This window comes from Eurosta solidaginis, chromosome 5 (assembly GCF_040869045.1).
Source record: "Eurosta solidaginis isolate ZX-2024a chromosome 5, ASM4086904v1, whole genome shotgun sequence".
NCBI classification, from domain to species: Eukaryota; Metazoa; Arthropoda; class Insecta; order Diptera; family Tephritidae; genus Eurosta; species Eurosta solidaginis.
In genome coordinates, this window is record NC_090323.1 from 220,349,085 (window position 1) to 220,364,888 (window position 15,804).

The window sequence follows — 15,804 nt, forward strand, 5'->3', positions numbered from 1 at the left end:
CAGCTCTTCAACCTGATTATTTCGGTATACTTAATGGTGGGTCTATCTATTTTCCTTTAAGGACTTACAATTTTCGGTTTCGTGACGAAATTAATATACCATTTCATTTTCATGAAATGTATAAATATGAAGAATTTGTAACCCGAAGCAAAGATTCTAAAAATTATATGATGGTACATTGTAGACTTGTAAAACTTTGTGGAATTTGTATGACAACATAGTTGACTTTTTTATGCTGTTTAACTCAGTAATCTTTGCTGTAATTTATTTTGCTTTTGGAAAAATGACCTATTTGAAATAAGCTGGCTGAAAAATATTGGCATAATAGCTTGAGTTAAATCAACAATTGAAAATCTTGGAAAATGTTGACAATCTATTGATTATCACTAGGAAATTAGCTACATTCCATCAACTAAGCAGCACTTTAGAAATACTACTGTTATTATTTGGCTGCTCAAGCACATCCATATTAATTGGGGAATGAAACTAAAATATTAAACTCAAAAATGACTCTGGTTGTTTTGTCCGCAGCATTTATTTAGTTCAAAGTCACAGCCAATAATAGCCAAAGCCATAATAATTTACACGGGTCATCAATTCTTTCTCTTATTCAAAAGCTGAACTACCGGCGCTACCGTCATCAGCTCAGTGTCATCATTGCCAGTAGCGCCAATAACACCAAACTCGTGCCTGACACACAAAAATCATTTCTCTCAATAGCGCAAGTGAAATTTGCTACGCACTTACTACTAAGTAGCGCCAAAAATTAGCTTGGAGTCATTGCGTCAATGAGCTACCATTGAGCTGGCACCGCATTGGCGCTGGCGCCATGCAATTTACATCACTAAAATTGCGTGAATGCCCAGGCTCATGACTTTTTTAATCCTGATGGTGAAAACGTAGCAGGGGCAAAATGTATGGTGTATTCCTGTTGCAGCCGTCCCACTTTGTGGAGAATGACCGACTCTACAATGCTCCCTCTTATTAATCTACTCTCTTTGCCTGAAGGTAGCATACGAACTAGAATAAAACACTCATCCTTATGTTTGCTACTTAATTTAATAAAATATTTGGTTCGCCCTCGTAACATATGTACATTAATTTAAGCAAATACATACATATGTATATTCAGCTTGTCAATTGCGAATGTTGTTTATTTGCCAAAGTGTTTACTTGCTTGCTTGTTTGGGAATTTGCTTCACTGCTGAGTGTATGCTACGAGTATGTTCTATGGTACTCCAGGGCGTATACGTGATGTGGAATAAATTTCATATTTTACGAAATGTAATGTGATTAAATTAAAGTCAGTAATTTAGTAAGCTGCTTTCGTTATTTACAGAAAATTTTAAAATTTGATATCTTAATTTTGAAACCGCAGGGCATTAAAGTATTTTTTAAGAGATTGATGTTATTAAGTAATAAATTTTTTGTTTGTTTATAAAATAAATAAATGTAAGGCGCGATAATCTCCGAAGAGATTTTAGGCGGAGCAGGAATGAGTTTTCACTGAGAGGTTTTCATGGCAGAAATACACTCGGAGTGCTTTCCAAACACTGCCGAGGGGCGACCCCGCTTAGAAAAATTTTCTTATTATTGAAAAAACCTTGTTTAAAAAACGTTGATGTTGCTTGAATCCAGGATCTTCTATAATTTTTTAAATATATTTGATAGATGACCGCTGACCACGCACTTTTTAAAGAGATTTAATCGTTTTAGTTTATTTGAGATCTAAATGCGGCAAAAGCATACCTATATACTTATGTTTAAGTTCAAATCTTCTTTGACAGCTGTCAAATACAACTTCAGTTCACATTTGCACTACTTTCATTGCACATGAGAGCAATTGTGCATTTAGTATTTTTATTGCCTTCAGTTCGAAATTGCTTGTAGATAGTTCTTGTCAACGTTCTCTGGTCGGTTATTGTATGCCAATCCCAGCAGGGAATAATGCATTGTATTTTATGTTTATTTTTCTATAAAAACCCTTAATGTAATATTACCTAAGATTCTCTATATAAAAAAGCTTTTCAAAAGTTTAAGCCGCTCGATAAGTTGTTTTCAAGCAGTTTTAATGCTATTTATCAAGTATTTTTCAAATCCTTGTTTCAGATAACAAAAAAGTGGTCTGTATATGGATATATTTTATATTGGAACAATGATTCCAATCTTCCAACAGGTTTGATGGCGACTACCGTGGTGTAGTGGTAGCGTGGGTCCTGTGTTCAAGTTTCGGGCAAAGAAAACACTTCGAATGTGTTTCTGTTATGAAAAGTTTTTCAGTAAAAATTTATCAGCCTTGCTGCTGCCGTTCGGAGTCGGCATAAAACATGTACGTTCCGTCCTTCCAAAGCTAAGGTATTTTATAGTGTATTTAGATGCTTTTAATTATAATTTTTTAGTTTCAATTTAACCACCGATTTTATAAGAATCAAATATGAAAGGAGCTACATTGATTTTACTTTTGGCTCAAAATGGCTTAATATTAAAATTAAGGATTTAACTCACACTAGAATCCTCATTTTACATTCGTTTCAAATAAGTTATTCTTAAATTAAACTTTTAAACAACCCGTTATAAAATGTTGTACGTAACTGTTATAATAACAAAAAACTCCCCATCTGCGTGCTTATCATTAACGTAACGCTAGCCCCATATGGGTTAACCCGCCGAGCTTTACAAACACGGAGGCGAGAGTTGGTAAAGAGAATGCATCAACTGCAATGTAAAATATGGTCGCATGAGCACATGTCTCCATATTGAAATTTGAGTGTGCACTGCCCAATCCACAAGAAGGTCGATCCCATAAACCACTCCAATTACAGCGTAAACAAAGTCAACAAATTGAGTGACCCTTATCAGTTAATCTACTATCAATCAGATCTTCACGATGCGCTAGAACCTGGAGAAGACGCACGATGAGGGAGTCAATACTCACCATCTTTTTGATGATTTCAAAGCAGCTTTGATAGCCTATGAACTTATTTGTATGCTGTTGTGTTTGAATTAAAGTTTCCTGCTAAATTATTGAGGCTATGCAAAAGGATTTAAAGCAACACCACTAACTTCGGTAGGAATGGGAAAGACTTCTGCGAGCCATTCGAAATGAAATGAGGCTTAAGACAGGGCTACTTCCTTTCGTGCGATTTCTATAAGATAATGCTAAAAAAGATAATTCTAGCAATAGAGCAAAACAGTCTTGATAACGTATATTATAAGAGCGTAAACCTGCTGGCGTAAGCTGATGATAATGGTATTACTGGTATTTAAAAACGCGCCGTGAGTTCTGCCATCTTAAATAAAGTAAAAAAGGATCGTGTAGTAAATGAGGACAAGATGAAGTGCTTGCTGTAATCCAAGAAAGAATCTGTGCAGCTACGCTATTACTGACGGATATAAATTCGATACCAAGATGGATATCGTCTATTTGAGAGACGGCATTAATAGAAAAAATAATGTCAGCCCAGAAATCAAATGAAGAATAACTCTTGCTGACAAGTGCTACTTTGGAGCGGGTAGTAATTTGAAAAATAAAGTCCTTTCTCTAAGAAAAAAAATCCCGTTCTGCGAGTCGCTCGTTATACCTGTGTTCATGTATGGCTCAGAATCATGGACGGTGTCGAAAGAAGATGACATTGCTCTTGGAATGCTTGAGATAAAAGTTCTCCGGAAGACTAATGGTCCCTACGGTGATGCCGGAGTGAGTACTGAAGGAGGTTTAGTGATAAGCTTTACGCAGGTATGACGATAGGCTTTGCTATCTAGATCATCGTATGCGACTGAATGAAGACGCTCCGATCAAAAAAGTATTTGTAAGCATAGCAGAGGAAAGGGAGACCATCATCGAGTTGGAAGAGGCAATTAGAGTAAGACTTGACCTCCGTTGGTGCTCTCAATTGGCACAAGTTCTCACAAAACAGGGTTGGCTGGCGTGACTTGTTACGAAACGGCCAAAATTATTAAGGCGGTTAAGCGCCAAATAACGATGATGATGAAAATGAATTGAGATGGGATAATCTTGGACATGATCACATCAAATCTCTTGATTTAAAGGCGTTACCTTAAATTCTGGCTTCAGAGCTAACCGAAAGTATACCACCAATAGCGATAACTATACCACAAATTTTGGGGGAAGAACAGGTGCTTTAACATACGTCGATATACAGGTTGAATGTTTTCTTTGGGTGGCTGGTTTTTCACTACAACAAAAAGATCCAATATTTGTCTTTAAATATGTCTAGAATAAAAACGTCAATACACATTTCCACTGGGTTCATAGTTTCTAATATACTTATGTATGTACTCTCCAAGATATACTGCAGCTTGCTATTTTGGCAGTCACTCGCAGCCGGAATTGCTTGTATTGCTGTACAAGTACATTCCTTTCATCATTTTCTGCGTTGATTTCTGTTGTTGGCAAAAAGCAATGCACATCCTTTTGCCTGTTCGAAGTGAGTATAACATTTGTCTGTTTATGTTGTTAAACAATTTGTGATTGCACTATTTGTTGTTTGTATTTGGGTGTAAGCAATTCACGGGACTGTTTGTTTGTTTGCTGAAGTTGGAATGTTTGCATATGTTTAGCTATGAAAATAATCAATTTGTGTCAAAAGTGTCATTTGCTGTAGCTGTAGCCTCTCTTTAAATATCTCAGACATTCCCGGCATCATTCATTGTTCCCGCTGGCAAGACAGTGCTTTAAAAATTCTATATCGGCAATTTCCAGAAGCAGGGAGCACGTGATTTTCGGGTGTGACTTGAGCTCGCAAAATATGGCTACATCTTGCAGTTCGAAAATGCATCGGCTTATTCTCCTTTTGTTTTTGGCAAAATAAGGCATACTTTTTTTACCCCACCCACCGAAGAGCGCTAATATTTCCCCCTGAGACTTTTTTTATTCCCTAAGGTAACGTTGTGACTCAAGGGAACTTATGATGGCGGCAAGCAGGAGGTCCAAGAAGCTGTAACCGTGGTGTTGAATGGACCAATCGGGCTTCGAAACATGGGGTAAACGTTGTAATCTTTGTGTAGAGTTATAGGGCGATTATTGTGAGGTTTGAAAGTAAAATTTTTTCTAAAACTTCAATTTCCTTTTTGACAAATTCTGAGAACTTAAGTGCTACACCTTGTAGGAAGCGATGCTGGTTGCAATGGAATACTCACCCCTGCCGCTGTTATTTTACAATTAGGTTCACTCTCCCTGTTACTCTTAGTCTTATCTTGTTGATTGTTTTATTCTTCCGGTTAACCTCTTATTCCTATTTTCCCTCAAACAATACAAGTAAAATCCTATCCCGGCAAAGAAAATCTACAAATCAGTTAACGTACCTCTCCTGTTATATGGCGCAGAAGCATGGGCCATGACAACATCAGACGAAGCGGTCCTGGGAGTGTTCTGGGAGAAAAGTTCTCTGAAAATTTACGGACCTCTAAGCGTTGGCGATGGCGAGTACCGCAGAAGATTTAATTACGACCTGTACGAGCTTTGCGCAGACATTAAAATAACCCAGCGAATTAAAACGCAGCGGTTACGCTGGCTAAGCCGTGTTATGCGAATAAAAGATGACGATCCGGCTAAAAAGTATTTTTATCGGAGCGCACTTATGATGGCAGTGGAAGGGGGCGGCGCCCACTCCACTGGAAGGACCTGCTTAAAAAAAAAATAAAATTCCCTTGGTGTGACCAATTGGCGCCAATTAACAAAGCGAAGAAGCGACTGGCGCGCTTTATTGGATGGTCATAACCTTTAATTGTGTAAGTAAGGGCGCTTCTCCGGAGACATATAAAATTTGGCTTTTCATCAAAGGGGCGTACATTTCATTACTAAAGTTTAAAAAAAGTACCATAAATGGTCTTTCCTCCCTAACTTAGAACTCGGTGACCGGACTACCGAGTTTCCGTTATACCACCTGCACTCAAAATACAAAAATTTTAAAGTTTCGGCATATTTTGTACTTATAATATGACATTAGTTTCAAGGAAAAAAGATGTTAAGTAACAGACCAATAAATACCTATATGCCTCAATCTCTTCTAAAAAGGTCTTGTGGATTCGTTCATATATTTATAAATATGTTGCTGGGTTTATGCATATAAGTTTATACATTTTATGTTTCATTTTATTACACTGAATATATTTACTATATTTTGGGGTCTCTAAATCCAGCAACGTACTTGCATTATTGTGTTCATTTTTACTAACTTTGGAGCAAGATTCCCAATTTTCAACCCAAAGTGTAACCTTATTTACTTAGAAACAGCAACACATCTTTTGAAGTCCTTATTAGTCATACAATTTTCATGGGAGAACATTGTATTTACAACTATGATAATCCATTTATGCACATAAGACATTTTTAGAAATATTTCGCTGGAAATGACTGGCATTTCAATTTGTCAGTGCAATTGTAATAATTAATCATACCGAATTTCAAGGGATGGCAGAATGACAAAGTATAAATGTGACAAATAAATAGCAGCAAAGATTAAGATTTAGTCTCAACGAAATTTGAATTCCACAAACTTGTTTTATTCTACGTGACACTGAAATAACGCCTTGAAATTATACTTAAATAACAATTGACTCACATACACTTTTTTAAAATAAGTAACCCAATAAGGAGTGAAAATGCATTTATCACAGTATCGTAGTAAAACAGTTTGATTTTTTGTCTACACGAACCCTTTATGCCGGAGCCAGCCACACAAATACTAAAACAATTGCATAAGTGTGTGCAAAAATTAAGTGACAACTCCCCACATTGTGCTAAAAGAAAATTTGAACTGTGAAGTTTGAAATTAAAAAGGACTTTGGTTATTTGATTTCAAGCTAATTCTGACTAGATTTACTTATATTCGTATAACTAAGAACGCGGAGGTCGAGCTAGTCAGATAAAACTTTTTTATAAAAGAAGGTATGGTGTTTATTCAATGCAAAATTTACTTTAAAAAACTAATTTTTTCATTAAGAAAGAACTATAAACAAAGTAAATGTAAAGATAGAAATATATATTTTCAAAATATAAAGTTATTCAATTAAAAAATTTTTTTTTGAAAAAAAATAAAACTAAGTAGAACGTATAAAAATATATTTATATTAAATTGTGAATATTTATTAATAATTAATTAATTATTATTAATTATTTATAATTAATATCTAAATTATCAATATTAATATGTATGTTCAAAGGAACTTAATAATACTAACTAAAACGTATTAAAAGTCACTTTAACAATGCAGCATATTGTTTTTATTATGTGCCCAAAAAGTAGCATGGACTTTTCTGTTTGCATTCACTGTTGATTTTAGTGAGTGAAAAGCGAAAGCAAACGATCCTGATCACCCATCTTTAGTGTCGTTGTGAAAATACGAACTCAAATTGCACAATGTGCAACTTTTGCCGGCTTTACTTTATGCCTTAAAGGTGGAAATTTATTTGTTTCACAGAAAAAATGAAACTGCTCCCTCAATTAGTCCTCTTAAGTCCGGGTTTTCAGTACAAGTTCAAAGCCCGCAGTACAATTTCAAGGATTTTACAAACAAATATACATTAATTGGTTAATTTTTTGTATTTATATGAGCGGAGCAATGTAAAACTAGTTCAAAAAATGAACCGTCCACGCCGAAAGATGTTCTGCGCATAAATACTGGGGATTGGGTAACCGGTATTGGATCGGCAAAGTAGTGTTGTGCAGAGACGTCTAAAATAAAAGAACAATATCAAAGACGCGTATTTTTTATGACATCATAAACGATTTCATGGTTAACATTTTGTCGGGACTTTTTTTGGGATTTAATGTTTTTATTTGGTCGTGTCGGAATTATGACTGGATGGAATTCGTTCCTGTTAGAATTATTTGTTTCAGGAAAGTCGGAATTTCCTTATACAACCCTCTGCTGAGATAAATAAATTATTTTATTTGTACACACTGTACACAGATATTTAAAATAATAATTTTTCCATATTAGATCATATCGTTTTTCTCTCACCAATGGCGATGTTGTTGTTGTATTAATAATAAAGACATTCTCAGAAGGTTTCGGAGAATAATCGATCCATGTTAGCATGGGTTTGTTGCGTGTCGTTAAACAGTGACAAAATTAGCTGTTTTTTCTCAATACTGTATTTCTGCTTTTAAGGATGGGTATGAAGTTGATACTATATATATACAGATTTCTCTAAGGCGTTTGATACAGTGTCCCACAAAATACATCTTCAGAAACTTGAATACATTGGTTTCCATTCAACCTTTCTGAGAATATGAGGTCCTATGACTTCTTGGCAACCTCTGCGGTGCCACAAGGTAGTATTCTCGGTCCAATCTTATTTGTTACCTTCATTAATGACGTCGGCTTATATTCAAAGCATTAAAATTATTTACTTTATGCTGATAATTGAAAACTGTTTAGGCGTATCACCTCTGTATATGATGCATTGCTCCTACAGAGAGATTTGGATGCTCTTAATATGTGGCCTCTTAACAATCATCTGAGACTTATCAGTAGCAAATGTTGACATATCACGTTTTCTAGATCTACAAGTGCGCTTACGTCAACATACTATATCGCTAATAAATATCTTGCCTCGGTCAAAGAATTTCGTGATCTTGGTGTCGTTTTCGACTCTTCGTTCACTTTCGTTAACCATGTTAACTATCTTATATCAAAAGCGTATGCTAATTTAGCTTTTTTACGGCGTTATGCGAAGGATTTTAAGGACCCATACACTAGGAGTGTATTGTATAATTCATTAGTGCGATCTAAATTAGAAGATGCCTCTATCATATGGAATCCCATTTACAGCGCATGTTCTGCTGGAGTTGAAAGGGTTCAACGTAAATTCATTCGATTTGCCCTCCTACCCCTTCATTTTGTTAATCTCCTACCATCTTATATAAACAGGTGCATGCTTATAAATTTTATGCCACTGCACGTCAGACGTTCAGTACAACATTTAATGTTTATTTGCGATATTCTCTCTGGTACTATTGATTTCTCAGCTCTGTTGGGGCAGTTAAATTTTCTTGTTCCTAGTAGATCTCTACGCTCTCATAATATATTCTATGGTGAAGTTCTGAGAACCAATTACCTTAGCTTTGCCCCTCTCACAAGAGGTCTCGAAGAGCTTAATAAAATTTCTAGAATGCTAAATCTTGACTCTGCAATGCCCAGACCTTTGTTTAAGTTACGGATTGAGTCTTACTATCGAGAAAATTTATCTCATCCTTGAATTAATTTTAGTTATTTAAAAATAAAATAAATGTAAGGCGCGATAACCTCCGAAGAGATCTAAGGCCGAGCTTCTCTTCCAATTTGCGTCGTGCTCCTCTTGATTTTCCCTACAAATTGGCCGGACGGGACCTACATGTTTTATGCCGACTCCAAACGGCATCTGCAAAGCAGATGAGTTTTCACTGAGAGCTTTTCATGGCAGAAATACACCCGGAGTGCTTGCCAAACACTGCCGAGGGGCGACCTCGCTTAGAAAAATTTTCTTCTAATTGAAAAATCTTATTTCTAAAATTTTGATGTTGCTTTGCCCGGGAGTTGAACCCAGGGCATACGGTGTGATAGGCGGAGCACGCTACCCATCACACCACGGTAGTTATTTAGTTTTAAGTTAATTTGCAAACTTGTAAATCTAGTCAGTAAGGTTTCTGCCATTGACTCAATAAATATGAAAATGAATATTATTGATGTTGGGGGTTCTTTGCTGGATATAGATCTGGTACGTTCCGGTAACAAAGCACCATTAAGGTACTAGCCCGGCCATCTTGGGAACCACTTATAAGACCAAATTAAACCCTCTAGGTCATCACGCTGAAAAACTTCTCTGTAGTTTAAACCTAAGAATTTAAGCAAACTTAGTTACGCTTAGCTACGGAAAAACCAGGCCTTGTAGCCTAAACCTATTGTTTACCAAGTCCAGAGAAAACGAAAAGTAGCTAGCAAAATACGTTCATTAATATACTTATTATGGCGGCCACCGTGATGTGATGGTAGCGTGCTTCGCCTACCACACCCTCTGCCCTGGATTCACACCCCGGGCAAAGCAACATCAAAATTTTAGAAATAAGGCTTTTCAATTAGAAGAAATGATGATAATGATGAGCTGTATGAGCTATACGCAGACATCAACATAGTCCAGCGAATTAAAACGCAGCGGCTGCGCTGGCTAGGCCATGTTATGCGAATGAAAGATGATGCTCCGGCCAAGAAAGTGTTTCTATCGGAACCCGCCTATGGAAGCAGAGGTAGAGGGCGGCCCCCACTCCGTTGGAAGGACCAGGGGGAAAACGATTTAAACTCCCTTGGTGTGACCAATTGGCGCCAGTTTGCGGAGCGAAGGAGCGACTGGCGCGCCTTGTTGGACGGCCATAACCATTTAGACGGTTAAGCAAGCGGAGCACGGCGCAAATTGGAAGAGAACCTCGGCCTTAGATCTCTTCGGAGGTCATTGCGCCTTACATTTTTTATTTATAATTTATTTATTCGTCGATATTCTGTGCTTATCATATACACACCTATACAGGATGTCGATAGGACTTGCGCCACTTCAAATAATTCTCACACTTCATTAGATACAGTAAATATATTTGTACTTTATTTAGATGAATGCATGTGTGCAAGTGTGAAGCATTTTGAAATAGGGAAGGCAAGTAGATTCAACTTTCATAACAAAATGGTAGGAGTCAAGAAGGAAGTGATGTGCCCTAGGTTAAAATAAGTCTTTTAAAAAAATAAATAATTTTACACAAACCCAAACGTACAAAGTTGATATGTGCGTATATTGTACAATGTTGAATATATAGAGTAATAACAGTATTTTCACTCTTCATACAAAAGCAAAATTAATATTATTTGATTGATGAATACTGACAACCCTTTTTCGCACATGACTGCATTTATATCAAGGCTTTTAAAATTTTAAATAAAAAATCAAAAAATGCTAGGTAAATATTGAAAAAGAAATTTATTGAAATATGTATACGAGCATATACGCATCGCACTTTTAACCAAAAACCGCCACAGCTCAAACAACAAATTTTCAGGACCGGCATTAAACAGTTTTTGCAAATATGGTTGTCCGATATATATATCAATTTTAACTACGTAGAAAAAAAATTTAGTTTAGAAAATAATTAGGTGGGTCCTAGGTACTAGTCATCACACTCCTCATCAATCTAGGGCGTTGATCAGACAATGAAATAAAAGTGTTGGGGGCATGAAATTTCTAAAAATGTGAGACGTAGCATAGCCTGATTAAGGTTCAGTTGATCTCACTTATGACTACACTGAAAGAAAGATACTAGTAAAATCAACCGAAATACGGGTCAATTCAACCGAAATTTCTGAGAATTTTTATCCATCGCAACAAGATGTTGAATCAACTACGCACAAATCGTTGATTCATAATTTACCGTTTTAGTTGTGAATTGAACAAAAAAAGTTGTGGCGACAAAAAAAAAAAAATAATAAATATAAGGCGCGATAACCTTCGAAGAGATCTTAGGCTGAGCTTATCATCCAATTTGCATCGTGCTCCTTTTTAATTTTTCCTGTGGGACGGGACCTACTTGTTTTATGCCGATTCTGAGCGGCATCTGCGAGGCAGATAAGTTTTCACTGAGAGCTTTTCATGGCAGAAAAACACTCGGCGTGCTTGCCAAATACTGCCGAGGGGCGACTCCGCTTAGAAAAATTTTCTTCTAATTGAAAAACCTTATTTCTAAAATTTTGATGTTGCTTTGCCCGGGGTGTGAACCCAGGGCATTTGGTGTGGTAGGGGGAGCACACTACCATCACACCAAGGTGGCGCTTTCTAACCGAACTTCAACTGGGCACACATCAAATATGCTGGCTCACATTAAACATTATACACTTTATTATTTTGTTTTATTAAACACACTTTCTCCAAATTTTATATTTTATAATTTATTTAGGTTATAGTTTGGAGCTCCGCTTTGCAAATAGAAATGAAAATAGTAGTCACAAAACTGTTTCTCAACTCTTTCAGTTGCGGCTCAGATCATTCGCAATTTCTTCTTTCGCATGTAGTTGCCACACTTCATTGTTTCGAACAAAACTCTTAGTATAAATGTTTGACATAACATTTTAAATATAGAACTTGTAAGTTATAGAAAATTAAAGATTCAAATCGCTAGAAGGTAATTCACCACTGGAGTACATGTAATTCGGCAAGTTAAATTTTCGTAACACTTTAAGATGAAACGATTCTAAAACAACTCAAACTTTTATGCTGTCGGAAACATCAACGTCAAAAAAGGATGTTTTTTATTATTTTATTAGATTCGTTAGCATGAGTGAAAATTCATAAAAACTTGAATAAAATGTTACTAACTTTGGAAAAATCCTGTTCGTTCAAACAAAACTTTTGCAACAGGAGGGTGCAATTTTGCATTTCGCTTGAAGGAGAAGTTGCAAAATTGTACCCGATAAATAGGTGTCCCAGTATCTCATAATTTTTTGCACAATAAACTCAAAAAAGGGCTTTGCGTTTTGTATTGATAACTGAAAAACTAGTTTTTGTTGTTTTCCCATTTTGTGTGTTTTTTCGATTTGGTGGGTTCTTATTTTGATGTTTTTTTTTTTTAACAAGTGGCACCATCGTCATAAGTACAAAGTAGAGAGCGCAGTGAGCGTAAAATTCTCTTTGAAATTTGCTCATGTATTGACTGTTGATTGCTGTTGAAATGACCAATGAGATCAGTTGTGTTAACAAAAAAATCAGTTATATTGATTAGGACTCTGTCAATTTTAAAGAATTTTGTTAACTTAAGAGCGAAAATTTCTGTTCTGTTGAAATGACTTTACTAATTTGTTCGTTTGACAAAAAACTCGGTCGAATTAATCGTAATTCGATCAATTTCACCAAATCTCCGTTAAGTCAAGAACAACAGAACATATTTGTTGATTTTACTAGCACCATTTCTTTCAGTGTATCAATAAAAATTTGGCGCGTCCAATGCTTTTATTTAATTTTCTGATCAACGCCCTAGATTGGTGAGGAGTGTGATGACTTTTATTATTATTACTTAATGTATGTATTGTTTTTAATAAATCCGTTTAAATACATTTTTTTTACATTGTTTTATATAACTACTTTAGAAGAAATAAAAAAATTAGAGCTTTAGCAGTTGTCCAAATTTTTTTCTTCTTCTGTTCTGATTCAAACAATTTTTTATTTAAGCAAAAATGTATCTTACCTACTTACTTAATTGGCGCTTAACCATCTAAACGGTTATGGCCGTCCAACAGGGCGCGCCAGTCGCTCCTTCGCTCCGCCAACCGGCGCCAATTGGTCACACCAAGGGAGTTTAAATCGTTTTCCACCTGGTCCTTCCAACGGAGTGGGGGCCGCCCTCTACCTCTGCTTCCATAGGCGGGTTCCGATAGAAACACTTCCTTGGCCGGAGCATCATCTTTCATTCGCATAACATGGCCTAGCCAGCGCAGCCGCTGCGTTTTAATTCGCTGGACTATGTTGGTGTCTGCGTATAGCTCGTACAGCTCATCATTAAATCTTCTTCGGTACTCGCCATCGCCAACGCGTAGAGGTCCATAAATGTATCATAACAATAATAAGATAAAATAATTATTGTTTGGCCTTGAACTCGATTCGAACCCGTAATGTTTTTTATTTCAACAGGTTTCACCGAGGATCGAACCACGGTCAAACCGTTGATATCACAGTAGCCTAACCATTATTATAAAGTTATCGATATATTACCAAAAATATATACATTTGTTATTGGAGTGTTACCAACTTGGTAATAAAAAGTAAATTTTCTAATGCAAACTATGAAGATGGATCTACATATATACTTTGCACCAGATGGCGCAACACTGAATAAATATAGTTGGTAAAAAGGAATACAAGTGGCAAATTTTCCAGTCAAACAAACCACCGCTGTATAGCTAAATGGTTAGCGCAGCATGCCTAAAGCGTACTGATGATGAAAGCTTAGCATCCTTCGAAATGGATCTATCTGCGCAGCTATGGCAGGTTGTCTGAAAAATTTTCTACTTACTATTCCAGAAACAAAATACAATTTTTCAAATTTAGAAAAATTAAAAAATAACAATAATTATCATTAGAAAAAAAAAAAAAAATTTATTGTTCTGGCCTTGAACCCGAATCGAACCTTGAATCATTTATCAATAGGCCGATAAAAACAAAAACAATTGTAACAAACAACAATAAAAAAATAAATTGTTTTAAATAATTTACAAAAAATAGAAAAACATGCAAAAAAATAAAAAATTTTATTTTCGTTGCAAGTGCAACAAAAATAATATAGCTTTTCAAAAATAGGTACATATTTGGTTAGGTGCGAAATCTGTGAGAAGTTGCGCATGCATTTTATTTTGATTGTCTCAATAGTTAAAGAGGAAATGGTTGCAATCCATTTAAACTATTTTTTGTAAAAGCGTAATATTTTTTTGTGGGGCTGCTGACAGATGTTCGCTTAATGAAGCAAGTAGCCGTGTGTGAAGAGAAAAACTTAATTATTTCATTAAACAAAATTGTGTTTCGATTAAGTTTTTGTGTGAAATTGGTATTAGAACAACAAAGAAAATTAATTTAATGAAATAGTTTTATATATAAAACCCAACAAAGCACTCTCCGGCATCATTGGTTTATTCTTTGTATTTCAATCAATAGAACAAAGCAAAACGAATTCACAAAATGTACCTGCCAGGAAAAAGTGTAGCTCTGGTGCAAGCAAACAGGTATCAAAAAATAAATATGTACAAAAAAGGCGATTGCTTAACAACAAAGGCATGACTTTTGCTGGATATTGTGACGAATGTTAGCATCACTACGCTCTTAGTAAATAATCACAGCAACGAATACAGTAAGCAACTTATGTACATGCATACATATAACTAGCAGCCCGAAGTGAAGAGTTATCTCACACACATACACACATCAGCCGAAGTTGTTACTCACACATACACACGCATATAACCAAATTACCAAGCAGGAGATACAACAGTTCTAGAAGGTGAAATGTCTAGACCTTAGGAGAAATATGCGGACGAGGCAACGGAGTGTATAAAAGCAGCGCAAGCTGAGGAATGACTGATGAGTTTAATTTAAACACGCTTTTGTGAAATACGTGATATTGAAATATAATTGTACTACTTCCAAAATAGTCCAAATAAAAATCATTTTGCAATACTACTGTATATTGCAGTTATTTGTTCGAGAGTTCAGCGATACGAACGTTGGTAGAAGGTGCATAATATCAGAAATTCCCAAAATTCGCTACAATATGTTTTCAACAGTTCAATCAACGCAAGAGTGCGGGTTTGAATCCCAATCCCGGCAGAAAAGCCTTTTGAGCACCTAAACACGGTATAATCAAAAGAGATATCACCTTGTCCGTTCTCATGTCACGTTGTTTTTATTTTTCTCTAATTAATAAGTAAATTAAAAATTGTATACATTTTTTGGATCACCCTATAGCAGATGCATAAATGCGATGGCATATGCATTTGTAAATATGAGATTTCCAATTAAAAATGAAGTGGTACGCATATGCAAATTTTCGAGCACTCATTGGAATTATGTATGAAAAATGGAAATATATAAGAACCAGTTTGAACATATGTGCTGCAGAAAACTCAAGCGTTGTTATTAACATATAAAATATTAATTAACACATTTTATGACCATTAAATTGACAATATTAAATCGCTTTAAATTGTTTTACTTATGCGCATTCATTGCCTAGACTACTCATAAAACATAATTGCTAAATATTTATGACTCAAATATTT

General features: G+C 35.6%; 1 protein-coding gene across 3 annotated transcripts in view; it reads left to right on the forward strand.

Annotated features, from left to right (window-relative positions):
* Positions 1–15,804, forward strand: part of Dscam2 (Down syndrome cell adhesion molecule 2) — a 392,154-nt gene that overhangs the window by 158,504 nt on the left and 217,846 nt on the right. The gene's annotated exons all lie outside the window — the stretch shown is intronic.